Source organism: Apostichopus japonicus, chromosome 16 (assembly GCF_037975245.1).
Source record: "Apostichopus japonicus isolate 1M-3 chromosome 16, ASM3797524v1, whole genome shotgun sequence".
NCBI lineage: Eukaryota > Metazoa > Echinodermata > Holothuroidea > Aspidochirotida > Stichopodidae > Apostichopus > Apostichopus japonicus.
The window spans coordinates 18,826,238-18,853,066 of record NC_092576.1 but is presented as its reverse complement, the minus strand read 5'-3'; the positions used below and the strand labels follow the sequence as shown (position 1 = coordinate 18,853,066).

General features: G+C 36.0%; 1 protein-coding gene and 1 long non-coding RNA gene across 2 annotated transcripts in view; one reads left to right on the top strand and one right to left on the bottom strand.

Moving 5' to 3' along the window:
* LOC139982741 (uncharacterized) overlaps positions 1 to 4,027 on the bottom strand; it is an 88,624-nt gene extending 84,597 nt beyond the window's left edge. The window contains exon 1 of the mRNA XM_071995816.1: positions 3,934 to 4,027. The gene's annotated coding sequence lies outside the window, so the exon portion shown is untranslated. The remainder of the gene's footprint in view (positions 1 to 3,933) is intronic.
* A 14,060-nt stretch (positions 4,028 to 18,087) lies between these two features.
* Positions 18,088 to 20,461, top strand: LOC139982740 (uncharacterized). The gene is made up of 3 exons (XR_011798326.1): positions 18,088 to 18,135; positions 19,192 to 19,323; positions 20,389 to 20,461. It is a non-coding gene; the product is annotated as an uncharacterized lncRNA (long non-coding RNA).
* Positions 20,462 to 26,829: the final 6,368 nt, after the last annotated feature.

The window sequence follows — 26,829 nt, the reverse complement described above, 5'->3', positions numbered from 1 at the left end:
TTGTCTGTTTTTTATTTTTTTATTTTTTATGCTGGCATATTGTTTTGATGTATTATAAGATATAAATGTATGTGGAAGTAAATTACAGGAAGAAACAAATGCTAGGCAAATCCAACAAAAAGATTGTAAGAAAATTTGATTGTAACAGACTTTGCAAGAGTTAAACTTTATTAAAAATACTTTACTTTATGTTATACTACAAATAAGGAATTCTCCTTTTAAGGAGCTTCAGAGCACTACTAGTCCAGATGCATTTGAGCGGGAGTAAAAAAGCCTTCCTGTCACTTTACTGTTTTTATTATAGTTTGATGTTATGCAGATGGCAATTTTTAGTTATGATATCCAACTCGATGTTATGTAAAGATAAAATCATACTCTTAGGTTCATAGAGATCGTACGTTCGTTGTTTTATTTCGAATTTGGATATAGCGCCCATGCAAGTTAGGATTGGCACTCGGAGCCAACATTACAGAGTCGAACCATGCAACGTGACAGGGTAGAATGCAGTTCTCAAGTCATAGACAATGGAATAGTTGATTCTCTCTTAGTTTGCCTTTGTGTTTCTGCATGTGAATTAAGAGCCATCAACGTCTTTCTGTTAAGTAACTCGTTTGCTTGACTTGACAAAAGTAAAATTGGGTTTACAATATAACCTTACATTATGACCACCATAGTTTCTCCGATTAACGATGAAACCAAAGTTCATGTTTGCTTTTTATTGATAAAGTGATATCAAGAGTACGTTATCTCTTTTGTTGGCACATTAGTACACTTCAAAATGTATCGATAGGTCACTGACATATTGAATGATAAATATCTTTACTGAGTTTACCTCCTAATTCTTAATCTTTTTAAACGCACACAAGTATGCAGCATTTGTCATATTTCTACTTGTGTTTTTTTTTTTCCATATTTGATGATGTAACTACTCCAAAAGTATGTATGAACATTATATATGAATACTATTTTTTTCTTCGTAAATTATTGGGGCAAATAAAAGTTTACATTTGCTTTTCATTGAAAAGTATTGTATAGAACTGAACTTATAATGTGCTAAGTATTTTATAAATGTTTTGCAATGTATATTTTCTATGCTTTATTAACTTTAACAACACATTTTAATTAAAAAGCTTAATAAAACTAGTTAATGTAATTCTTCACCACTCATTTCATATCTACCCATATCGGGTGTAGGATTCACGTGCATATTAATCATGTAGGGTCTTGCTACAGTCATCTTACAACAAGTGTATCGTGAAAATTTAAACAAAAAACTTTCTCTGTTCATAGTAGAGTGGTCAAGTACATTCACTTTTGTATTATTGTTTCTTATTTTGAATCTATTACTTCAAAGTAATTCTTTGAATTTATTTGTCAGTATCTCGAAAACTCAGCTGCTGTAGTCAATGGATAATGTACAATACATCAAATCAAGTGCTTTTTTATGGGTTTTTTTTACTTTCCATTTCGCAGTTAAAACTTGCATTTTGTTTCTTTGTTATTCATACCTGTTTCACGAAAGCTAATTATGTATTTGATCAATTGGCTTTAAATACCTAATTCAATAGCCGCATATTATACTGCTCAATTTCATTTCATTTTTAAGTTGTGTATTGACTACTGTAGGCTGAACCTTTGAGTGTGATGTCCTTTGTCGTTTCTAACTGATACAATGTACTATATCAGTTTAAACAATTCAATTAAGTCCAAGTTCGTCCTACATGAATGGAATTAAATCTCCGTGTTAAATATTAACTTATCAGATAAGAAAGGTAAACAAATACAATTCTCTTTTAGTTTCGTTTTACCTTGTATCTTGTCTTTTTAGTATGTGTGACATGCAGTTCTAAGCTTCTTGGTAAGATACGACTATTCCATGGGCCTTCATAAAAGTATGATGATAGGTAAAATAGGCTCGTGATGAAAATTGTGTCCATAATAACTTTGCATGCCGCTCCAATATGGTACGGCACTTCACAGTACAGTATGTACCATGGGACAGGACCACCAAGGCCCCCCTTGTACCTTCGCAACTCAACAATTAGAGACCCATTTTTTATGATTTTAAAATCGGCGTCATATATTCTTGACTATTTTTTATTTATTTTTTAGTTTTAGTGTGTTCTCTTTATTTATTCATTCGTTGTTTTCTGTGTAAAGGAACAATAGTGGAAATAAGTATGCTGTTTATTTTTTTGTGTGTGATCCTTATACAAGTGTCTTGTTTTGCCTTGTGAAATGAATCAATCAAAATCACAAGCTATGTGTTGGTATCACCTACTTAAACTTTGAAATTTAGATAATTCTATGTCATATTGATAATAAAGGATGGTTATAATGTTGTCTGTTTGTGACTTGGTCGACTCACAAGCACAACCAATCCAGATCAGAATAAGGCGGCAGCATCTCCAATTAGTTATAGAGTCATCATAACATAATGCTAACTTTCCACACGGTTGCAAACGAATAAGTCACATTGTGTTTCAGAGTTCTCTATTTAGACCTTAGAGTGTTTGCTTCATTAAAATATGTTTTGACAATTATGATTATCATTCCTATCTACTCAATCGTTCATGGAAATTGTAAGCTGCAAAGAGAATGGAAATTGCTGTAAATGTCGGTGACTTTCTACATTTTATTATTAAAGTTTTTTTTGTTGGAATAGTAATGGCTCTTTGTATCTACTTTTCACCCTTAAAGACTTCTTGGTCTCTGATATGATATTATCAATTAGCTAACTCATTCTCTTTTGTTTTAATGTAAGCATTTCTAGATACTTTTTTTTTATTTGTGCTTTATTAGTCTTAACATTTGCTTCGCATGTATTAACGCCTTGCTTAATCTCATAAGGTACGTTGTTTTATATTAAAATGTTCAGTGATATTGCAGTTCATCTATCATCGTTACATCATTGTTAGAGATCCATGTGTCTTACAGGGTTTATCAATATCTTATTCATAAGCTTTGAGATATACATTAATTATTTTCTTTTATATTTACAAACTAATAAATCTTGGTTAAGAATGTATTTATCTTTTTTTGAGCTGTATTCTTATTCTAACACTGTTTGAGATTAATTCAATATGAATGCTGTCCTAATCAATTACTAACTACAGAATGTGAGTTAAGTGATTGACTTATTGGAGCTATTTTGTTCATTGCATGAAACTTTGTATAGAAGTGTGGCTACATTACTATGATATGTACACGTGATTCATCCATCCATTTTATTGTTGTCTCTATTACTTTCTCTTACAATACTTGGTTACATACCTCCAGACTGAAGTTGTATAAACAAGTCATGCATACAAGCATTCGTATGAAAGGCTTAGAGGTGTGCATGAACATTTCGAAAGAAACTATAAAGTGTCAGCGAGCATCCATTTCATTCATCCTCTATCTTGGTTGAACTCGTTTATATGGTTGAAATTTAGATATTCAAAAACACATGTGCTTTCGATGACGTTTAAGTTCCAATATAGATTTTCCACAGTTTGTTGCGTGTTTTATTGGCATGAAATGATCAGACAAACAACAAAACCTTTAATATTCATTGTTAGAACCCTCAAGCAGATCTATTCAAGCACCCATTCTTGACATAACGTGTTCAGTATCAAGTCACATGCAACAATTAACATACATAAACATATCATTATGCATACGTCTATTATTTTCCTGGAAACAAATTTGAAATAAATCCGAATTGTTTTTATGTTTCAATACCGTATATGAGACACATTCTTTACACCATTATGATAGAAAAATATGAATAGAACCATATTAAACCAATCGCGAAGTGTTCCGACGGTTATTGAATGATAGTATTGACCATGTCCCGCATTTTCGAAACGTACTGCAAATCCTCCTTAGAACAATGGTCATTTAAGTTAGCAGAAATATTAGAGAGAAAAACAAAAGCAAAAACGTACTTACCGTAGAAATAAGACTCATTAACCGGCATTATCATATGTAGGAGAAACACTGTAAAACGTATAGAATTCCAAGTTTATATGACCAAGAGTCTGCAAAATTGACATAAATGGCGCAGATGTGCTTTGAGTCGGCTTATGTCTGCTTATGTCTACATAAACTATAAAATATATCAAAGTTCATGTTTACTTTTTAACTCAAAGGTAATATATGAACTGATATAGCGAATACTTTATCATTTGTATTAGCACATCGTAATGTTAATGTACATAAAACGTTATTCTGCTTTTGTTCAAATGCAATGCACCAAAATATGCGGTACTTAATGCGATGATCCGTCTTTGTATGTGTCTTAACTTTTCGGTGATATGTTTCACTCCAAGAAAGGTACAAACCTAAATGTATGTAACAATAAATGATGTCCGCCGTTAGAATCCAGTAGTAGACTGCCTAGTAATAATAACATATGATAATCTCGACGAAATATTATTATATTTCTGTTTATACATGAGGTAAAAGCTGCAGACTCTATTTACCCGTGTCCCGTAAATTTATACTTACTATATCACATTTTTTTTAAAGAAATTACTCTGTGGTCTCCTTCATTAACACAACCACTTTCTTTTCTTTACAGATTAATTATTGGAACACTTTATTCTCCCCACCAAATGCTTGGATGTGATGGCTTGCGGTAATGTAATCTAAACAGTTCTCTGATTTTTGATCGCTGTATATTGAAGAGAAAGCTGGCTGAAATGCAAAAGCGATACTCGACCATTACAGCGGTATGCGGTATTTTACGTAACAGTTCTTTAAGAACCAATAAAACACCGTGTAAATGCTACAGTAAGGTGTCCGATCTAAACGAACTTTTCAGAGTATTGTGTAGTGGGTTTTCTGTCTAGAAAGAATGTTACTGAACTGAAGTGTGGGAAATTTTTTCGAACTGCAGACTAACTAACATGCTGCAAATATGTATAGCATGAAATGTTGTTTTAACTATTTTAGATAAACGATTGTCTCCTTTACACGGTGTAAACATGAACGTTTGAATTTGTTATCTTAGTTCAATTAACGTTACTCTCAAAGTTTAAAAAAGAACGTAACATGTGAAATGTAGACTTATAAACTACACAACAGCCATGTTACCATCAGATTAACGGTTCGGGATGTTCCATTCCATAGAGGTATGTATTATTACTCAAACATTACCTTCTTCTGTTGTCTTTTACTTTGGAATAAGTATATATTTCTCCACTTAATATCGTACAATGCGGTAAAGCCGCATTCGAAAATAGGAGTTTCATTCGGGGAATGTCCCTTTCCGATTGGGTCTCCCACCATCGTAGTAGCGTCACTCCGTGCTTATGTATATGAGACAGGTAAGAGTAGTATGTATGTATGTGTGTGTATGTATGTATATTAGATCCTCCTGCAAGCAGGAACTCGCGAATAAGCTGCATTGGCTTATCAAAGCCGCAAAGTGACCGAAGTCAGTCTCTTACATTCATATTTAACGTCCATGATTTTTAATTGTTAATGTCAACAACTCTATATCTAATGTTTAGTACCCCAAAACTTACTGTCTTGTGTATTTATGAACGACGACATTTCCCTCTCTGTCCCTTTCTCGCTCATAAGGGTCCTGGTTTGCGTCTACCTTGGATCTCTGGGGACTAGGCAGCATTTACATAATGTTTACATACGGAAAAACAAAGGCTTGTAGATGGCAAACAACAGCTGCTGACAAAGTGTGTGTACTTTGCGTACATTGTTATCAGCATTATAGGCATTGGATGCATAAGATGCACTCTACCCCACCCCTGCCTCTCTGGATACGTCATTGGTCAACGTGTGACTTAAATATTCCTTATTGCGTTTTGGTGTAATGATAATCATAACCATTTTTAGTCACGCAATCGGGTGAGTGTGTGTACATGCGTTGCCATAGCTATCAACTAGAGGACTTGTGTTCTGGTACACACCGTCGCTTTGAGGACATTTGGTGTGTGGCCGTCAACTTGAGGACTTCCTCATCTTGTAAAAAGTGGGGATTGGGCTCAAAGTGACCTCAGAAGTTCCTGTGTTGGTATGGGGGAGGTCCTCAAATTGTCACTTTCAGACACAAATTTGGCTGAACAGTGTGTATGGTAGAAAACCATGCTACGAATAGCACCCTCCTTAGTCCTCGAATTGGCATCTTCAAAATTAGGTCCTCAATTTGTTGATGTCGTTAAGGTGTGCAGTAAATGTCAGCAATGTTGGAATGCAAGGAAAAAGCTTTAGTAATATATTTAGTTCCCTCCAAATATCAATAAGATTCAATTCAACCATGAACAGAAATTCATCCCGTGCTTTAAAATGTGTCGTAGCCTCTCCTTAAATTGTCCCTTCAAAAACTGTGTATGCATTGTCTTTCACTTGGCTGTTGTATTTATCCTTAGTAATGTTATCAAAGGGGAGGTACTTTCAAACTAGTAGCCAAGAAGTATTTTAACATTACATATATACTTTTAAGGATTATTAAAAACAATTGCAATGATAACTTTTTCATTTTCTGAATTGGATAAAGTGATTGCACTGCAAAACAAATTCAAAACCAGTTGAAATATAAACATCCCTACGGCTATTATATTTAGTATTCCTGAATAATATTTAGTATGAGTTTTCTATTTCGTATTTTGGGATAATATTTAGTGTGATTTTCCTCATAGACTCTAGCATTTATCCCTACATCCATTATATTTACTATTCCGGGATAATATTTTGTCTGAGGTTTATCGTAGACTAGAGCATTGCTTCACGAACTAACAGGTGACTAAAATATCTTCAAACCCAGAATATCTATAGAAATGTTACCTACACTGACATCTTTCATTTGTGATGGGATTTGGCAAACCGGTCTTAAAATATTAACTGAACTCTTCCTAGGTTATATACTTTTCATTTTACCCTTTTCTCAAGAGGGAGAGAGAGAAAGGGGTGTGGTTTGTTTGCCACTTTAATTTGGTTGCACGATAACCCAACAAGAAAATAATTGTTCACTATGTTACTTGGTTAGTGGGAGGTTCATAATATGCTAATGAACCCAATAGATTTTGGTGCTCATTAAATGAATATGAGGCCATAGGACTAAACGTCAAAGTCTTCAAATTGCATTGATATCATGTGTATCTATGATGAGGTTGTGTTACAAGTTTGTATGATTAATAACTTCACAAGGCAATTATTGATCATTGCCATTTTTAGTAAGTAGGTGAATCTAATTGTTTTTGGTGCTCATGTCATAAAAAATGATGAGCCTAAGGGTGAGGGATTATATTAATTTGCCGTTACTTATGTGGAAACCATATATGTTTGATCTTCAAACTTGGATTAATGATATTTGTAGAAAGCAAACACATGCTTGGTGTGTTCCCTATAAATCAAATCAATGAACAGCAGCAAAGAACCCTGAACTTTGTTTTCATTCTGATTGTGTTTGGGTACTCGACAGGTGAACTAGAATATTGTTTTTTTCACTTAGATAGAAAGAAGCGATGGAGATTGTATCCTCGAGAAGGAGGCAAATTCCCAATATTTTAAGGATTATTCATTAATATTCAATGCACATTTTGCACGAGAAAAGTATTACTTTTATCATCTTTGTATTGATCACGGTACTATTTATGCTCTCCGTTCTTTTCTTGGATTTCTTTCTGCAGTCTGTGAAGCAACATGCCAGTTAAAATTCCGTTTCTTTTGTTTAAAAAAAAAAGTAACACGAAAGCGGGGATTTACATCCAAAATTGATCGCTCATTGGTTGTGTTAGAGTAAATAACTACAGAATTGTATTGCTTATATTTTTGTTTTTCTCGTAAGTACCTGAAAAGGACGCTTCCGGAGGCCGACGGCGTGACTCGCAAATGCTATAAAAGTGATATTAGGCGTACAGCAACATTGTATTTAGTGGAGCGGGTCCGTGGCTCAGAGTTCAGCTTCGAGGCGACGGCTTCTTCTTTTTCTTAATTTAAGTAAGGTAGTTAAGGGTGCCTCGTGTCTGCATCCGACCTCGAATAGGAAGGAGTCACGTCGACAGATCCCCCACGGCAGGTTATTCATTAAGTAATGGATTATGTGTGCTCTGTGTAGTTAATGCTATGATTTATGTCCATGTTGTAGCGAAGTAAGGACTTTATTTGCTCTAAAAGAGCTTGATTCTTTACTTTGTGAATTGTATTAAATTTAATAAGAAATATTTTCCGCTTGTTTGCTATCAGGGAGCCTGGTTAATTCGCTTATATACATAGCATTTCTGAACTTCTAGATTTAAATTTAATTACCTTCTTTTAGATTTCCTGTGTCGTTAATTACTTAAGAGATTTAGCACTACCCTTACATGTAGTAGCGTGTCTCTCCCACCCCTCTTGTTATTACCATGACCTCTGGTGATCTCCAGTTGCCTGAGTATAACCACCGCTTCGTCGTCTTCGTCTTCGATACGGTGACACATCCGCAAAAAGGGACAATATCTCACCACACACACGTCAAGAGAGTAATTAATTAGATCTGACCCGAGTACTGATATAAGTGACAGGATTCACAGAACCACTGGAACTACTAATGAGGACTGAAGGCAGACTATTCCAATCCCTAATTGTATTTGGAAAAAAACTATACTTATAGCAATTTGTACTGGCATACAGCTGGCAGAAATGCATATCATGCATGTTCCGACTCCTACGCAGAGGCTTTCTTAGGCAGTCAATAGGGATCTGAGCCTGACCATAGATGCCCTTAGCAATAAAATAAAGCTCCCGCTCGGGAGCTTTATTATTTTCCCCTTACCCTAGCATCACCTTTGCAATCTCTTACCTAGTAGCAAACACGGGAAGTCCTCTTACAGCACACTTCCTAGAAAGATGACTAACAGTTTCTATTTACAAGCCAACAATAAACATAATAGCATATTTTCCAACCTATAAGTCCCAGTAGATCACTTAAACTTTGCCTCCACAGTTTCTCTGTTTCAACAGAAACCTCACACCAGTCGGTGAATTGAATATCTCTACACTGATCTATGTCAAGAAAGTAACAATCCGTATAATGGCATTTCCAATGATGTTATAATATCGCCATTCCTTAATTAAATTATTCCTCTATTGAATATGTGCACATAGTAAATTCCTGTCCCATCCTCTGTAAAGCATTGTTAGAGTAGTAGATATCTAGCCATGTGAAGATCTAATAAACCCAGTTCAATTCAAGTAGTTGTTTGTGTCCTTATTTCTCGTTCACATACCACTGTTACAGTTGTGTTGTGTGTAAACATGCTGACAATAAATTGTAATGATAAGCAAGTTTTGTAGAGATTTGACGTCCTAACTGATAAATAATCCTACATAATCAAATTCGTAAACAATGAACAAAATTGATGTGTACAGAATGTGTGTCTTTCACAACCGCTTTTACCAAAGTCCATGTTTTTCTTTAAGAAGAAAACTTAAATCGAAAACAACATCCGCCTTTGCTGCAAGCCAGGACAGACCAATAATTCTAGTTTGATTGGATCCCTCATATATGTGTGTAATTAGTGCAATTGTGGTAATAGAAAATGCAACTTGTGTTCGAATCGATCTTGGTAACTTTCGAGACGTTAACTTACTGAGAGAGGTCATGCATTATTATTAAACATTTTTCAGTACTGCACCTTGCTCAATGGCACTGCGAACAATATATATTTCTGTTGTTTTAAGTCTGGGCCCCTTTCGTGCCCTCTTTGCAGGATTTATCTATCTTTGAGAGAGCTACCGGGGCGAAGTGGAATCCGGAAAAAAGGGCATTCGCCTTGGTAGCTGGAGATACAGAGACTTGCCATTCGGTGCATCGTGGTCGGATCAAAAAATCTAAATGAATGGTATATGGTTCGGCTACGATAAACCTTGTGATGTCACCTGGAACGAGAGGGTTAACAAGGAAACCTACACCGTGATATGAATTGCTACAACCTGCTTTACAAAATGTATATGAATTGGATTGATCTGACCTTTGTAGTTTGACATCGTCTGGACCTCTCATCTTTGTTTCCTGCACAACGGTAATATCAAGATTGTATCTTGTGATGTATTCAATTAATTCAAGTTGTTCTTCTTTTTGAAATCCCAAGGCACTTCAGAGTACCGATTTTAATAATCTGTTGGTTTTACGCATTCCAATACAGATAAATGAATCCAAAAATGACAAGAAATATTCCACTCACGTGGTAGGCCATAGTATAGGCTACTAAAATATGACCGACAGGTCAGAAAAGATGAAATTCGAAAATGCATTCCACTTAATTACTAGAAACAATGAATCCAAACTGTTTTAAACAAAAGATTCGTTGACATAAACAATAAACATTGATACTAGAGTAAACGCGACAGGATGTGTTCACTAAAATGAGCAACAAATCTAACCCGGTGTCATTATTATTTATAATTTTTGTGACGAACTTTGAAACTTCCAACTCAGTTATGGGCTTATTTTATACGTCATTTAAACCTTCCTGGGGCAGTGAACGATGGCGAATGATGTTGTACCATCACAACACTCATTTTAACTTTGAATAACTTTGCTTTAAATGATCAACAAACGACTATATTTTAACCACACAATTCGTCATAGTTTTGCTTTGTACAGATCTATTGATAATATCCCAGTAGTGCTTAGGGTTGGAACTACGCATTTGCCTTAATTATCGATGCAAAGTAGTAAAAGGTTTTCTTTGGCATTTTTCACAGTTTTCTTATAACGCTTAGCAGCATTCCTTTGCCTGGGGATGCTGTCTATATATCTTAAAAGCTTAAAATCCATTTTGACTAGATGCATTGCGATTTTAACACCTTGCAACAGCTATTAAACCTACTATTTCTATTTTCGAAACTCTTAGCAACTCTTTTAGGATTGTTAACACAACTTGTTTCCGCAACCGCTACATATAGCTTCTAAAAATAATCTACTGTACTATCAATTTCATTTTTTTAGGCGTTGATAATACCATCACGACGTTCCGAAATGTTGCTAAGATCTACAGTGGTACTTAGCTAGTTCCTCAACTTATCCCTCGTTTCGTCCTTCCATAGAATCTTCTTTGAGGCTTTTTTTCCAAACATGGATATTACTGTTACTTCTAAAAACGCTCCTATCAGTGTAAATGCCACGGGTTCCTATTCAGAAATATTTACAAAAAAAAAATGGGTTATGCTTATCGGACATTACATTATCGAAGATATCTACACATAATGTATCAATATTTGGAAATAGGTCTAGGGAGGTAATAACGTGATCGACAGTGCTCCTGTTGTTACAAGTAAATTGCTGATGTTGTAATCGGAACCTATTTTTTGATTAACAATATGTAGATCAATGCATCGACACATATCAATTAGTTGAATTGATTTCCCCTACAATACAGATTGAGGCATTAAGCTGAACGCAATCGTTGTGAGTCATGGTCATGGTATGTAGAACCTTCATGAGGAATGTGGGTGGCACTAAGTGGTAGGTCTTTACCAAAGAAAATGTGGTTCAACTTTATCCATAAAGTTGTGTTTGAGCAAATTTCTGAAATAACTTTATACGTTCCACCCAATGAGTGTTAGATAAGTAACGCGATGCCATGAGCTCCCCCGAATCCGCCTCCTCCAGGGAGTTGTCTTAGAACACATTACTGTAGACATATCGAGATGTTAGAACTAGAGCTAGATTGATAGGGATCATTATGCTTAACGGAGATCGTATTAGTTTCGTATTAAGGTGTGGTCTCTGGGTCACTCTCGTGCTCGTTATCTGGTGCTTACCTGGCTCATAATGTCATATATAACGTAAGCCCTGCACCCTTTCATCATCCAATCCCAGCTTCGGGATATCACCAATATAGTTCAACACAACATTTGTACTGCCCCCTACTTTATCCAGAATAAAAAAAAAATATTTTCATCAATTGTCCAAACTTTTTTGAATATCCTTATCGCCCTTCATCATCTTCACAAGACTTCTTCTAAGTCTAGTTTGCATCATCTTCACAACCTTCTTCTAAGTCTAGTTTGGTCATCGTTGCTATAAAAACTCTTGTACTGAGTCTTAGCTTTCAAGTTTTTCTTGGCTTATTTCCTTTTTTTGAGACATACCTCACAGTGGCGAGAAGGGGCCCTTTTGCCATTTCCAGAAGACGGTAGCAAATGCTTATATCTTTTTTCTCTATGTCAACACCAAGTTGTGATGACATCATTCTGCTGTTGCCAGACGCAATCACAAAATATCACCAAATTTGAAAAAAAAGGATATCTTCACTACGCAAACTTCTATGAAGATGTAGTTTATACTATTGATGCAATATATTTTAGCATGTTTATTAAGTAATCATCTTCAGCCACTGGAATATTCCTTTAGGTCTAGTCTTAACAAAAGTAACCAACCACGGGTTAATAAATAAGCATTTGGCCTAACTGAACTCCGCACAGTCACATGTAAAGAGTCGTTCTGTGCGGTGATGTTTCGTTCATTTTAAATTACTGCATAAAATAGAAATTGGAAAAAACAGTTGTATTGTTCAGGAGTTACTGTTTTCCAGCTTGTCCAAATAGTAAGGGTCGTGATTTCAAAAGGGTTATGAACGCAAAGGTCTGCCAAAGTAAAAGCTATATTCAAGGTCTTAATGAGAATCGTATGATCTCTGTACTTAAATCAGTATTGTTGTAATGTATTTTTAATATGTTGCCTCCACATTATCCAGAGATATATTTGGCATGGGCATAGTCCCCCTCCCATCACCCTCAACCTACAGGTAAAAACAACTCTATAGAAATAATCACCGATCTTTTGGGGTTTGTATCTGTATTGTCAATAAAATTAAAAGAGTATGTACATTTTTTTAAAACAGTTAGAGAATTCATCAGCTCTCAGCTTTTCTTGAAGATTCTCTTCACTTCTATACATACAATAAATAGACACTATGAAGAAAAACCAAAACATATTCTGCTCAATTACCATGATGATATTCATTCTGTTAATGCCAGATTCATTATCAACTCACTATGATCAAATTTAACAAATTCATATCTTTCCACAAACAAATGCTATAAGGAATTGGTTTGACCAAAGGAAGCAGTAAATTTCCAAGAATTGTTTTGAAAATACCGGAATATGCCTTTTATGAGTAGCCAATCAGGAAAGGAATTACCAGACATCATCTTTAAGTAACAGGTTGATGTACAAACTGACACATCAGTTCAAGTGCGAAATGTTACCTAAAATTTTCAAATAACAAAGAAAATCTGAAAAAGGTGTCTAAAAGTTTGGAAACTTTTGCACTTCTCAATACACCATACTTACAAAATGTTTCAGGTTTCAACATCTGTTGACCTCAACTTAACTTCATGAAACAAAACTGTTAGAGATTCTAAAAACAATGCACCTTCCATATGAAAACTCTGTCAAAGTTACCATTTCTCTGATTTAGAACGATTCCAGATTTTGCCATCTTTTGAATTTATATGACCTTTGAGAGCCACTAAAACAATCACAACATTAGAACCCACAATAGAGAAGCTATGAATCCGTAGTATAAGGTTTGTTGATATATTATGTTGACAAGGTAGGGCGACAAACACGCACATACCCATACTGACATAACTGTATATAATATATGTTATTGTTTGACTATAAAAGACCAACAATGGAGACTTTTCGATGAACATAAAATCCCACCGGTTTGCATGTATATAATCCTTAACTCACTCCAATTACATTGCTGTAATTAACTTTACCAATTTCTGACATTAATACGTGAAAATGGTAAGAAAAGTCAGCTTTTTCGGAAACCTATTTAAGACATTCATAAGACATCAGGTAACCGTGTGACGTCATCGTTGGTATACCTCACTCACAACAATACTTTTAGTGTGTAAAGTTGTATACTTGAGCTGCCAAAAACATTCAACGATATTACCCCTTTTCCCCCTAAATGACACAATCCTGTGTTGTTGAAGGTTGCAGTTATATCTCAACCAAAAAAAATAAATAAATAAAAAATCCGGTTTTGTAGCTTTCCGAGTTGAAGAACCAACGTAATGTTATGAAATAGTGATACCATCTCTTTGATGTTACCGAAACACTCCATCGAGACACTTTACAGGCCTCTTATGTATTTATCTAGGTCATGGATTCAGTTTTCCCACGAGAAGTTTTTAACTATCTTATTGAATCTTGGTACAGGGCCTTTTCCCAAAATGGATTCCATTATGTCTGTGGAACATTCGAGAAGGTTCTCTCACGTGGTATGGAAGTTTCCATAGAAAGGGGACGGACTTCCAAACTCCCAACCAATCAGGGCAGATCAGTGCCAGCGCACTTATTTTTATATCGTTAAGTTAATACAGGATGGTCAGGTTATTGGCTGCCTACTGATTGTGCGCAGAGGGATTTTATGGAAGTAAGGTATAAAAGGCGGTATGTCCTGCAAATTTATCACTCCGTCAGAAATTTATCACTCCGTCATCAGTTCGTCGCTTCGTCACCATTTTATCACTCCTTCTAATTGCTAAATTGACGGAGTCAAGTCAAATCATTGTAATTTAGTTTTATTTGTAAAGAGAATCGACAGAGAAGAAATTATACCGAATCAATAATCAAATCCGATCTTGTCAAATTGTTTTTCTGTGAACTCATTGTTTTCGCCCGTTCGAGACATCTCCTGAAGAAGCATAAATACGGCATCAAGATATCCCAGTACCTTTCTATCGCGAGTCCCGATATAGTATCACTATCGGAGGAGCCGGGCTCGTCAAAATATTACAGTAAAACGCCGTAGACTTTGGATCAATTTTGCGGAAAGATTTTCAGCACCCGGAGTATATCATGCCCACGAGTCCGCATGCATGACCCTGCCTCTGTGTACGCTGCAAATGTCTCATTCTGCGAAACTTAAATACTTTCGACAGATGTGGCGGACATAGCTAATGTGAAATTGATCCTTTCAAGTCTCCTCGTAAACACGCCATGTACGTCCTTACATGTAACATTATATCACACAATTGACAGTATAATATTTACTGTCAGAGATGACCGTGTATATACCGGGCCTAGGGTAGCATTGTTAGTACATGTAGTGAGTAACAACTCTCGTCAGGGTTGGCTCACAGTATGGGTAAATAGTCATGTTAGGATTTCATCGCATTTGTCTATTTCATTTGTTGTATTTCAGTATTGTGAGTTCGTGATACATGTGTTATTTGTCCGTTTTGTTTATTCCGGCATCTGCATAGTCCAAGGAGTTGAATAAAAACGGTACTATGTAGCGATCAGACATTTTATTTCGTAGTGACTGTCTTGTGATCGTGGGATATTACTGGTCAAGACCTGTTTCAACTAGACCAAAATCTATGGAATTACATAGAGTCACGGTATCATTTCGCTCAGGTTTGAACGAGAAAGTGGACTTTGATATTCATTGCTAAATTTGGTTTATTGAAAGGATAATTTTTCTTTGTTTGTACTTTTGGATATTGAAACGAATAAGTACTATGTTCAACTGAAGCTTAGTCATGTATATGCTACCCTAGTCGATTCGGGTCAGCGTCTTCTCGTAGTTGTTTGGTTATGTTTAGTGTCTTTTCGGTAGCTCGTTGACAGTAACGTAAGCCATTTCCCCGTCACACATCACGCATGAGTCAACTTTTAGGTATATTCTTCTGTTTAGTTTGCGGTATCTTGCGATCAAATTATATTACGGAATCGGCAAGCTGCTTGCATGTTCTACAGTATATGGAACGGTACGTACCTATTGACGCTCCGTTGTGTTGACGATGCCTCCATTTGAGTGTAAATTTTGTTTATAAAATAAGCCATTTTACTAAATTTACTGCTAAAAATTGTCTTAAAACTAGTTGTTAACCTTTATGTGTTCTTGTTTTAAGCTAACAGCTTTTCAAACGCTCAAAATTGGAAGTCAAATACAGCACCATTGTTTTATTTGTGTATAAACAGTGCCTATTTCAGCGTTTGATTTCGCGGTATACCAATCATGACGTCACACGGGGACCAGAGGCTCTTTTGGGTCAATCTCTGTTTTCAGACATTTCAGAGGTACATGTCACGTGACTACCCAAAATGTCCATTTTCGTGGTCGTTTTTTGATGGGTTATAGTAGGTTTTCGAAGATTATTTTTACACATGTTGATTATGGGTATGTAAACTCCCAAATTAATGGAAAATCTCCCCCCACCCCCCCCCTCCCCCCCCAAAAAAATGTGTCTCCATAGTTGATCTTTAAAGGTAAGTATACCAATATGAACGTAGCCACATGTAGAATATACATACATAACCATATTCGACAGAGAGGAGACTATTTCATGTACCTCCTAACAGTGTAATTACACTAATAGTCCTGTCTTTATCAGCTCTGACTGTAAATAACAGTTTGTACAAAATGTATCACCGACTTCCTTATGCCCTTACAGTTGAATTTCTAGGTACAGCACCACTGGTGATATGTTCGTATCTACAATTTTTGCTTACAATAACCCAAAATATTATTTCAGTCATTATTCTGGGCACAATGTTGCTTGAACTGCAGGGTTTTTCCATCTAAAATCTCTGGCAAGTTTCTCACATTCTTCATTGCCTTGTTCTGTTAGGGCATTTTCCAATGTTGTGATGTTTGTGGTAGATATCAATGATGTTGTGCTCAGCTTCTCTAACAAAAGAATTCCTGGTGTTTTATGCTTCTTGATATCAGAAATGTCTTCCTCAGGAAGTTGGAAAATATTTGCCAGCAGGGTAGATTGGTCTTTATCAAGATGTTCTGATAAGTTCTGCTTTAGCTGATCAAAAGATTTGACGATGACTGTGAAATTGAAAGAAAAGAAAATTGATAATATTGTTTATACACTACTCTACATACAGTTAATTCAACATATCCTGTTTCATGCAAACAATATTCAGAATTGGGAGACAATGGATATGTGTTTCTTACACACACCGGAAAAATAAAACTTAAAAGCCCAATGTTGTTAATGCGATTAGACAAAAAAAAAATGACTTAACTCCAGAATGTATATTTTAAAACAAGCGGTTAAATTTCATTTATTTTTATTTTTCACTGCAGTGAGAATGCAATACAATATATATATATATATATATATATATATATATATATATATATATATATATATATATATATATATATATATATATATATATATATATATATATATATATATATATATATATATATATATATATATATATATATATATATATATATATATATATATATATATATATATATATATATATATATATATATATATATATATATATAAGAGAGAATGGTGTTAGTGACCATACATCTGAATAATTTTACAAGATATTGTACGTCATAATTTTGATATTTTTGGGGAATTTCTATGTTGACTTTTGTGTTGTTTCTGGGAAATAGACCTTATGGTCTGTGTGATAGACTAAGCAGTTCAGCCGCTCTAACTGTTGAGCATGAGTTATATTTTTAATTGTAGTCTTTTTAACAGTCTGCAGCAGGTCAAATGTAATGTTGTGCCAAGAGTCATCCTTTAAGTGAAACAAGGTCATAAAGCCAATTTGATGATCACTTTCAACAATCCACAAAAAAAACTATATATATATATATATATATATATATATATATATATATAAATGCTTTGAGAAATTCGTACCGAATGACCTAATTTTCCTCCATTCTCTGTTACGGTTCCTTATCCACCCCCTTCTCCCTCCCATTTCTCGTTACGAATCCTTATCCATACCCTTGTCCCTCTCATGTCTTCCGTTACGGTTATTTATCCATCTCCTTGTCCCTCCCATTCTCCGTTATAGTTCCTTTTCATCCCCTGTGCCTTCAATATTCTCCGTTACAATTCTTTATCCATCCCCTTGTCCCCCACCCCGTTCTCCGTTACGGTTCCTAATCCATCACCCATTCTTCTTGCCGTTTCCAGTCATTACTAAATCTTTCATATCAATAAAGCAGATAAGTACCTTCGTCGCACATACTGATGACAGATACTTGACCCCCCCCCCACACCCAACCTCCATTTTTATTAACGATTACACTGGACAATTTATATCTTGTTCAATCTCTGCCAATTCGAACATCAGTAGATTTCTTGTTATTTTCAGATCCAAATCCTCAGCATGGCAAGTCAGGGGTAAGTATGCGACATGCATTTGTTAGTAGGTAGTAGGTGTTAAGAGGAAGTTGTAGACAATTGGACGATATTGCATTTAAAGAGAGCAAGAAAAAAACCCAAACAATCATATTTAAATATGCAACCAAAAAGTTTTGTGTGATTCAGCTGTGATTCAGGAAGTCGGATGTTTAACAAAGCTATTATACATTAAAACAGTAAATAACATAAAACGGCCTGGTGAGTTGACGTACATACACGAAGTTTTTTTTTATTAAAGCTGATGTAATACATGAAACAAATCAATAGTGTCACTCACCATGGTAAGTCAAGGGTAAGTATGTGTCATGCATGTGTGAGTAGATAGTAGGTGTAAAGAGGAAGTTATAAACAATTGAACGAAATTGCATTATAGAGCAAGAAAAAAACAACAATCAAATTTAAATGTGCATCCAAGAAGTTTTGTGTGATTCAGCTGTGTTTCAGGAAGTCGGATGTTTAACAAAGCTATTATGCATAAATAATAATAATAATAATAATAACCTAAAACGACCTTGGTGAGTTGATGTACATACACATCCACGGAGGTTTCTTTATAACAGCTGATGTAATCGATGAAGCAAATCAATTGTATCACTTAACTGTACAGTTGTAGTAGTAAGACAAAACAGTAAAACCAAACGACCTGATGATTTTATAATTGAACCAAGGGTCGGGATTAGATGTGTGAAAGTTGGGAGGGGGGGATTTTCCCTTCTGAGAAATTGTTGGATTTTATAAAGCCTCCATTTGTAATAAATTCTGTCTGTTAGGCTACACGAAGAATATGACTGTTAAACATTAACGATAAACACGTTGTATAATCATGCATGCATGTGTTACCATAACAAACGTTACATTACAAACGTTCTTATCTTTGCTCAACGTTAACAATGTTTCAACATGAAGCTTAGATCAGAGTGTATCTCACCTCAATGTTTGAAATTAAATCAGTATCGCGGTAAGTTTACATACATTATATCACAATAAATGACAACTGTATCTCTTAACCAATGATAAATTATGTATTTTCTCTAGGTGACTCCAACCACGGTAAATATCCCTCGTGATGCTCAAGTTGAGCCTAATAATTACATGTCTCTGGCCATTTTTGTAACGATATGCTGTTTCCTGCCCACTGGTATCGCAGCGATTGTGTTTTCTAGCAGAGTAAGTGATTTATCCGTTTTCATCCTTATACTCTACGAAAATGAAATGAATAACGCCTGTCAATAAATTTACTTATCTATAGCAAAAATCCTGCAGTATAAGGTTGCGATTAGAGGGCATGCACGAGTTCTTTACGGTATTTTGTAGTATATTTTTGTTCTGTTTAGAGCTACTTATAGCTTTAAAGTATAATCTTAGCATGCATCAGATTGCAATACTCGACATCTAGAGTGACAAAACAAATCTATGGGGGCAGGCCACCTAACAAAAATGTCGCCTTCAATGATCAGAGGGTATCCCCGCTACATTATTAAATCTTGTACACGCCTTTGGTACTTCGGTGAAAGTTCAGCCCCATATACTTAGATGAGTTGGTGCAAAATTTTAAGTTTGCCCCCTCCCCCCGACCACCTTTGGAATCATGGGCACGTCACTCAATCAAAGGTGAGATATAAGCTACTATAAATCAGCGACTCACTTATATATCTCTCAATAACTATATTTAATATATTTAGTCATAGCATCTAATGAAACTAATGCATTATTCAGGTATTTGGATTTGACAGCTGTACACAAGGCAAACATAAAAGCCAAAAGAGTTACGTTCTTCTCCTGCCCTACATATCGTTTTCAATATATTGATTGATGCTGACTTTTAATTGAAGAAATTAATTAGCTGTCTCCACCTATCGATTGTTAAAGATTCATGGAAGGCACAGACGAAAGAGGAAGTCACTCAAAATGGTTTGTCGTTGTTATGACTCATGGAAAGCTCATTACACCAGACGCGTTCTTCCACCTTTAAAAGAATAGTCCAGGTCAAAACATTAGTTGTCAGTGTGTCACTATGACGTCACACCTGTTTGCTCCAATTTCACTTTGGTAACAAAGGTGGCAACTTCAACTGTCAATATCTCAAAAACGGTGCAAAGGAATTAAATGAAAATTTAACTAGAGTGCGTAGATTACGTTCCTCTTAAACATATCAAATTTTGACCTGGACTTTTCTTTTAATATTCTGTTTATAACTTTCTTCATTCACTACTATCCTCTGTTTTCTTTCAGGTCAAAGATCTTTTCAACCGTGGGGATGTAGATGGGGCCCAAGACGCTGCAGCAAAAGCAAAGAAGTTCTCTTGTTATTGGTTTAATCTTGATAACAATCTCTGTTATACTTAACATTACCATGAGTACTTAAAACTTGATGCCAAATGAAGAGACTGGGGGGGGGGGGGACGGGGGCAAGTTTGGAAATGTACAAACCGCAAGTAAACTCTCAAGCCGACCCTATCTGGTTTGAGGGAGAAGAAGAAAACTGCTCCGTATATCATGTCTCTGTTTCATAGTTCAAGATCAGTTTTATTTTGGTTATTTGTATATTACTCAGATGGTTTATAAAGTTATTATAGCTAATGTAGTTATTTTGACTTAACGAGAATACGTGATATTTGGTTCTTTGACGTTTGACTTTAGACCCTATATAACGCCATTCGTCATGGAGGCACTACAACTCATACCCTGGCCCATATCTACCAAGTGTTAAGTTAATCGGACCAGGAAGTGATATCTGTGTTTCCTAGTCATCTGTGTTTCCATATATGGCGAAACGGTCGCTGAGAAACGTGCAATTAACTTACTTGAACTGTTTATTCATTACATGACAATATAAAGTGTTCCACAGAAGTGTCTAAACTCCATAAACTTAATTTTGTGGATGTAATGGTAAATATGAATAGTTTTATTACTATAAGCCAACTGATATTTACGTGCATGTACATTTAAAAGTAAGTCATAATTAAGTTGCCCAATTGATAAATATTCAAAGTTCAGTCGGGGAAGAAAAAAGACCACCCATCCGGACCTAAGATTTAAGGGTAGGAGATGAAAAGCCAACTTTATACATAAATCATAACGTTTAGACCTTCTTCTAGATCTAAGTAACAGTCTATATACAGGGCCTCCAAAATGACGTCTACATTTTTACCTTGTTTTCCAACGAGTCAGCTAAAACTTTCCATGCAGGGCCAAATGTTCCCTCCTACATGAACTTTGTGATCCGCCGCTGGAACTTCCGTAAAGGTTGATACTCTTCCGAAACTTGTTTGGGAATTAAGAACCTCCATACCCCATACACTACCAATACACGTACCTGCGTCGTTGAAATCCACCGGTTACGCTCTGATTTAGGATTTACCAACTCCATGCTTATAGATGAAACTCTGCGTAAATATAACTAGCGCCAACTATTCAATAGAACAAGTATAATTGTGCAAAGGTCAAAAGTTGGATTGATAACCGACAGCCCAATGAACCTTCCAACCGTATATTTGTACGTAATTCATACACAAACTTAATACGGAAAAAAAAATACTCCACATAGACTTAAGCTACTTCCGGCTTGTCGCTTGCAGCATATTGAACAAACAGCTCACGCAAAAGCGTCGACCCAAGCTAATATTTTACGTTAATTCTCAACGTCAGGCAATGAAGTACCTTAATTTTTAGGATTGTAAGGAATTCTTAAAATTAAATAAAAGCCAAGAATTGTGAGCGACTTCGAAGGAAGTATGTAAAGGGAATGGAAAGCGAAAAGGGATCTTGAACATATTTTTTATGAAATTAAACTTGGTTCAACGAAACAGTTTGTTGCTGCTCGATAAGTTAAACTATATAGGCCTAATTTTAGATTCTTTTCGGAAGTTATATAGTTCTTCTTCCATTTTAACTTATATGTTGTATGTTTACACCTGTCTCCTCTCAGCCAATCTGATAAGTCCATTTAAAATAGTCAGAAAGTACAGGGGAATTATATTTTGGGAAATTCTGTCCAAAACCGTTTTGCAGATGTGATATGGACAAAAGTGGGGTTTGACATATTTTCCAACCACCTGTACCATCACCTTGCTGTGGTTGTTTCATTACTGTGAGGTACCTTTCAATTAAAAAGGAAGCAATTTTCCGAAGATGTTTCACTTAACTTCAACATTTGTTGATGTAAAATAGCCTTAACAATTTTGACCTCAACATGACTTTGCAGTGTTTTTCAGTCTTTATTATTCTCTGAGCACTCGCCTAAGGTGACTGTATGGCTCCATATGAATGTTTTCACCCCTCCCAAGCAGTCACATAGCCACATAGTAGGTTATACATGGATACTTCTGAGTATAACGTGTTAGAGAGCAATTGTACGTTAGGTGACATCTCTATGTTCCGACGTCTCTATGTTCCGACAAATTGTTTGAACTCTTAATTTTTGTTGACCAACATTTTTTCGGACCCAATTTTTTTGGGGAGACTCAATCTTTTTGGTCCCCCATTTTTCAGACCAAGTTTTTTTGGGGGACTTAATCTTTTGGGCCCCAAATTTTTGGCACCCAATTTTTTTTGGGGGGACTCAATTTTTTTGGACCAACATTTTTTCTGACCTACCTTTTTGGGGGACACAATTTTTTGGACGCACCAAATTTTTCTCAGGAAAAAAGGGCCCAAAGTTTGTTACGACCCAAATAGTGCTTGTGACCGAAAATTGTTTGTGACCCGAAATTTAATTGTTTGTACTCAAATTTTTGGGACCAAATTCAGTTTGGTCAAAAACAATTTTGGTCCGAAAAAGTTGGTCCGAAAACATGTTGGTGTCAAAAATGTTGGTCCAAAAAAAAATTGGTCATAAAAATATATTGGTCTAAAATAATTTTGGTCCGAAAAAAGTTGGTCCGAAAACATGTTGGTCAACAATTTTGGTCCAAAAAAATTGAGCCCGAAAAAATTTGGGTAACAAAAATTAGAGTCCCAAAAAATTGTCGGAACATAGAGACGTCGGAACATAGAGATGTAACCATGAGGACAATAGTATAACAGGCTTAGTGAAGGTAGGCCTACTTGCGTGACAATATAGTTATTGTAACGCAGACCGAATTCTATTCAGTCAAGTCGGAACACAGTGTCAAGTAAAATGTGTAGAATCACCAGTCACCAGGTAGAGCCAGTAAACACAATAACGGTTCCTTGATACACAAATATCACTTTTTTATGAAGATCCGTGTAGAGAGTACATATTAGTGATATTGCAGTAAACGATTGCAACTAATTAGCGCTAACTGACTACTTTCTCAACTTTTGGGCTTTTGCCTCTTACGAACAATAAACCAATCCTTTTTATACCAAGTAGCTTGAATAGCTGAACTCGGTCACCCCCTTTTAATGTTTTTTATGTAAGCCGAAGCGCGCGCACGCAGGAAGCGGCTTCCTTTTTGTTTTGGAACACTGTCTACACTACTGGAAAACACGGTGATCTTCCTTAGATCTAAAGAGAAAAGGGTTAAAGGTCTGGGGCCCGAGACGGGGATCAAAATAAGAATAGTAAACAGCCCGAGCTCAATACAGAACGAAACAAATTAACAGTAAGAAATCTGCTAGGCTTATACGTCAAATTTCTGTAACACTATATCAATTACCAAAACGCATGACTTGCCAGTTTCCTTTGAATTTGTTCATTGCTGTTTTTATTCGTCTTTCGTTTGTTAATATTGTTCATATTGTAAGTTGTCTCGTTACGACTTACCGTGGTAGTACAGCAGAGCTTCAACAATGGCGTAATTGAATAAAAAATGAATAGGAATGCTTCTATTATTGAAACTTATTCCAGCCCCAAACAGACCTTAAAGCTAACAAAAAAAAAAGAACACTACAACACGACAGACTTATTATTCATATTGTACGAACTTACACAATTCAGCTATACACGAGGACATGTATCATATATGGAGAATAGAATAAGCTAAGCGTTCTGTCTAGCATGCGTTAGCGGCATATATCAACACTGTAGGTATATAGACAATCAGGTGTTATATGTTATACCAGGCTTGATCTTTTAACGGAGTACAACAATATGATGACCTTGTGACCTTCTGTAGCTTGGTTTATTTTACACGTCACCGTGACCTTGTGACCTTCTGTAGCTTGGTTTATTTTACACGTCACCGTGACCTTGTGACCTTCTGTAGCTTGGTTTATTTTACACATCACCGTGACCCTGTGAACCTTCTGTAGCTTGGTTAATTTTACACGTCACCGTGACCTTGTGACCTTCGGTAGCTTGGTTTATTTTACACGTCACCGTGACCTTGTGACCTTCTGTAGGTTGGTTTATTTTACACATCACCGTGACCCTGTGACCTTCTGTAGCTTGGTTAATTTTACACGTCACCGTGACCTTGTGACCTTCTGTAGCTTGGTTTATTTTACACGTCACCGTGACCTTGTGACCTTCTGTAGCTTGGTTTATTTTACACGTCACCGTGACCTTGTGACCTGTTGTAGCTTGGTTTATTTTACACGTCACCGTGACCTTGTGACCTGTTGTAGCTTGGTTTATTTTACACGTCACCGCGACCTTGTGACCATCTGTAGCTTGGTTTATTTTACACGTCACCGTGACCTTCTGACCCTCTATAGCTTGGTTTATTTTACACGTCACCGTGACCTTGTGACCTTCTGTAGCTTGGTTTATTTTACACGTCACCGTGACCTTGTGACCTGTTGTAGCTTGGTTTATTTTACACGTCACCGTCACCTTGTGACCTTCTGTAGCTTGGTTTATTTTACACGTCACCGTGACCTTCTGACCATCTGTAGCTTGGTTTATTTTACACGTCACCGTGACCTTCTGACCCTCTGTAGCTTGGTTTTATTTTACACGTCACCGTGACCTTGTGACCTGCTGTAGCTTGGTTTATTTTACACGTCACCGTGACCTATGCTATTTAAAATCAACGTAATTAAAACATAACAGTCAGCGTGGTTGTTTGTTTTGCTGGCAGCAACTGAGAATATTGGAAGAGGGGGTTGGAGGGTGGGGTGGAGGTGTTGGAGGGTGGGATGGGGATGTTGGAGGGTGGGGGTGGGGGTGGGGGAGATCCGCCGCTCCCCATTCCCTGTTATAAAATTTCTCAGTTTTGTGTAACATTGGGCTAACAAAATGCTACACCTTCCAGCGATTTCGTCCATCGAATTTTAATACGATCTGGAACTTAGAAAACGTACCAACCATGTAGGGTCCTGTGATGTGCTCCCAGGTCCAACTAATATTTTATTTAACCCTTTGTCAGCTCGAAATAATATTTAAGCGTAATGTAGACAACAGAACGCTTCTTAAACGGGTCACTGTGGTAAAATTGAGAATAGTTGCTTAGTTTTGGATGAAAATAACGTTAAGATCAACTTTCTGTCTCATAAAAGGCTGAAGAAGACTTGAGTTGCAAGGAACCACGGGTCATGTCGTCTGCCTCGTGTCTATGCACATTGTGTACAGTCCTGATAAGCTACGTGCGTTCTAGTTGCAGATCATTTCTTTGAAAGAAAATATCTCAAAATGGAAATTTTGGAACTAAAATTGCGGTTAACATTGAAACAATGTACAACTATGCTAGATTCCGTTTTTCGCATAGCTTCACCGGGAATGTGGTAGTTATGAGATCATGAGAATAGTTATCGTAGAATATACATATAAGGAGTACTATAAGATTTGAGTGCTACAAGGGAGCACGTCACATGACCGGCCATGCTTGCTACGTTTATGTGCGCGTCTCTTTATTGACATACTCGGTCCAGATATTTATGTATACGTCGGTGATTTCGTCCCTGTACCTTCGTCAGTCGCTGCACGGTTTCTTTGAAAGACATTTTGTTATCTTACTTCTGGTCCCGCTGCCTCACTGCTAATATAACTAAGTAAACGAAATGAAACTAAACTTTTCAATGAAATTGAGTTCCTCTCTGGAAGGTATGACTGTGTTGACGTTTATCATTATAGTTTGTAAGAACACTGTCTGAAAGCAATGCAGTTCCGTGCTTGGAATACCTTCCATAGAAATTAAGTTTCTGTTTCTGACATGTGCCATGTGTTTTTGTGCTTATAAGTCGCTATGAAAGAAGAATAGGCTATCTCAAGATCCTACAACTTGTAGAGCCCCACCAGGTTTGTGAAAATATATCCCACAGAAATTGGATTTCTCCGTCTCACGTCTATGTCGTACTCTGACCTCTATACTAGAGAAACAACTGATAACGTTTGAGCTTCATGTGCATTCTCTTCCCCCATCCCCACCGAACCCCCAAAGAGCTAGGTATATATATATATATATATAGATATATATATATAGATATATATATATATATATATATATATATATATATATATATAATATATATATATATATATATATGTATATATATTATATATATATATATATTTATATATATATATATATATATATATATATATATATATATATATATATATATATATATATACATATATATATATATATAGAGAGAGAGAGAGAGAGAGGTGGAGAGAGAGGTGGAGAGAGAGAGGTGGAGAGAGAGGTGGAGAGAGAGGTGGAGAGAGAGAGTAGAATTACGATCTTCCTTATCGGTTTCGAACCTCTGGACATACAATCAACGTCCATAGCCTAGTGGTTAGGGTGTCCGCGTACAGAGCGGGAG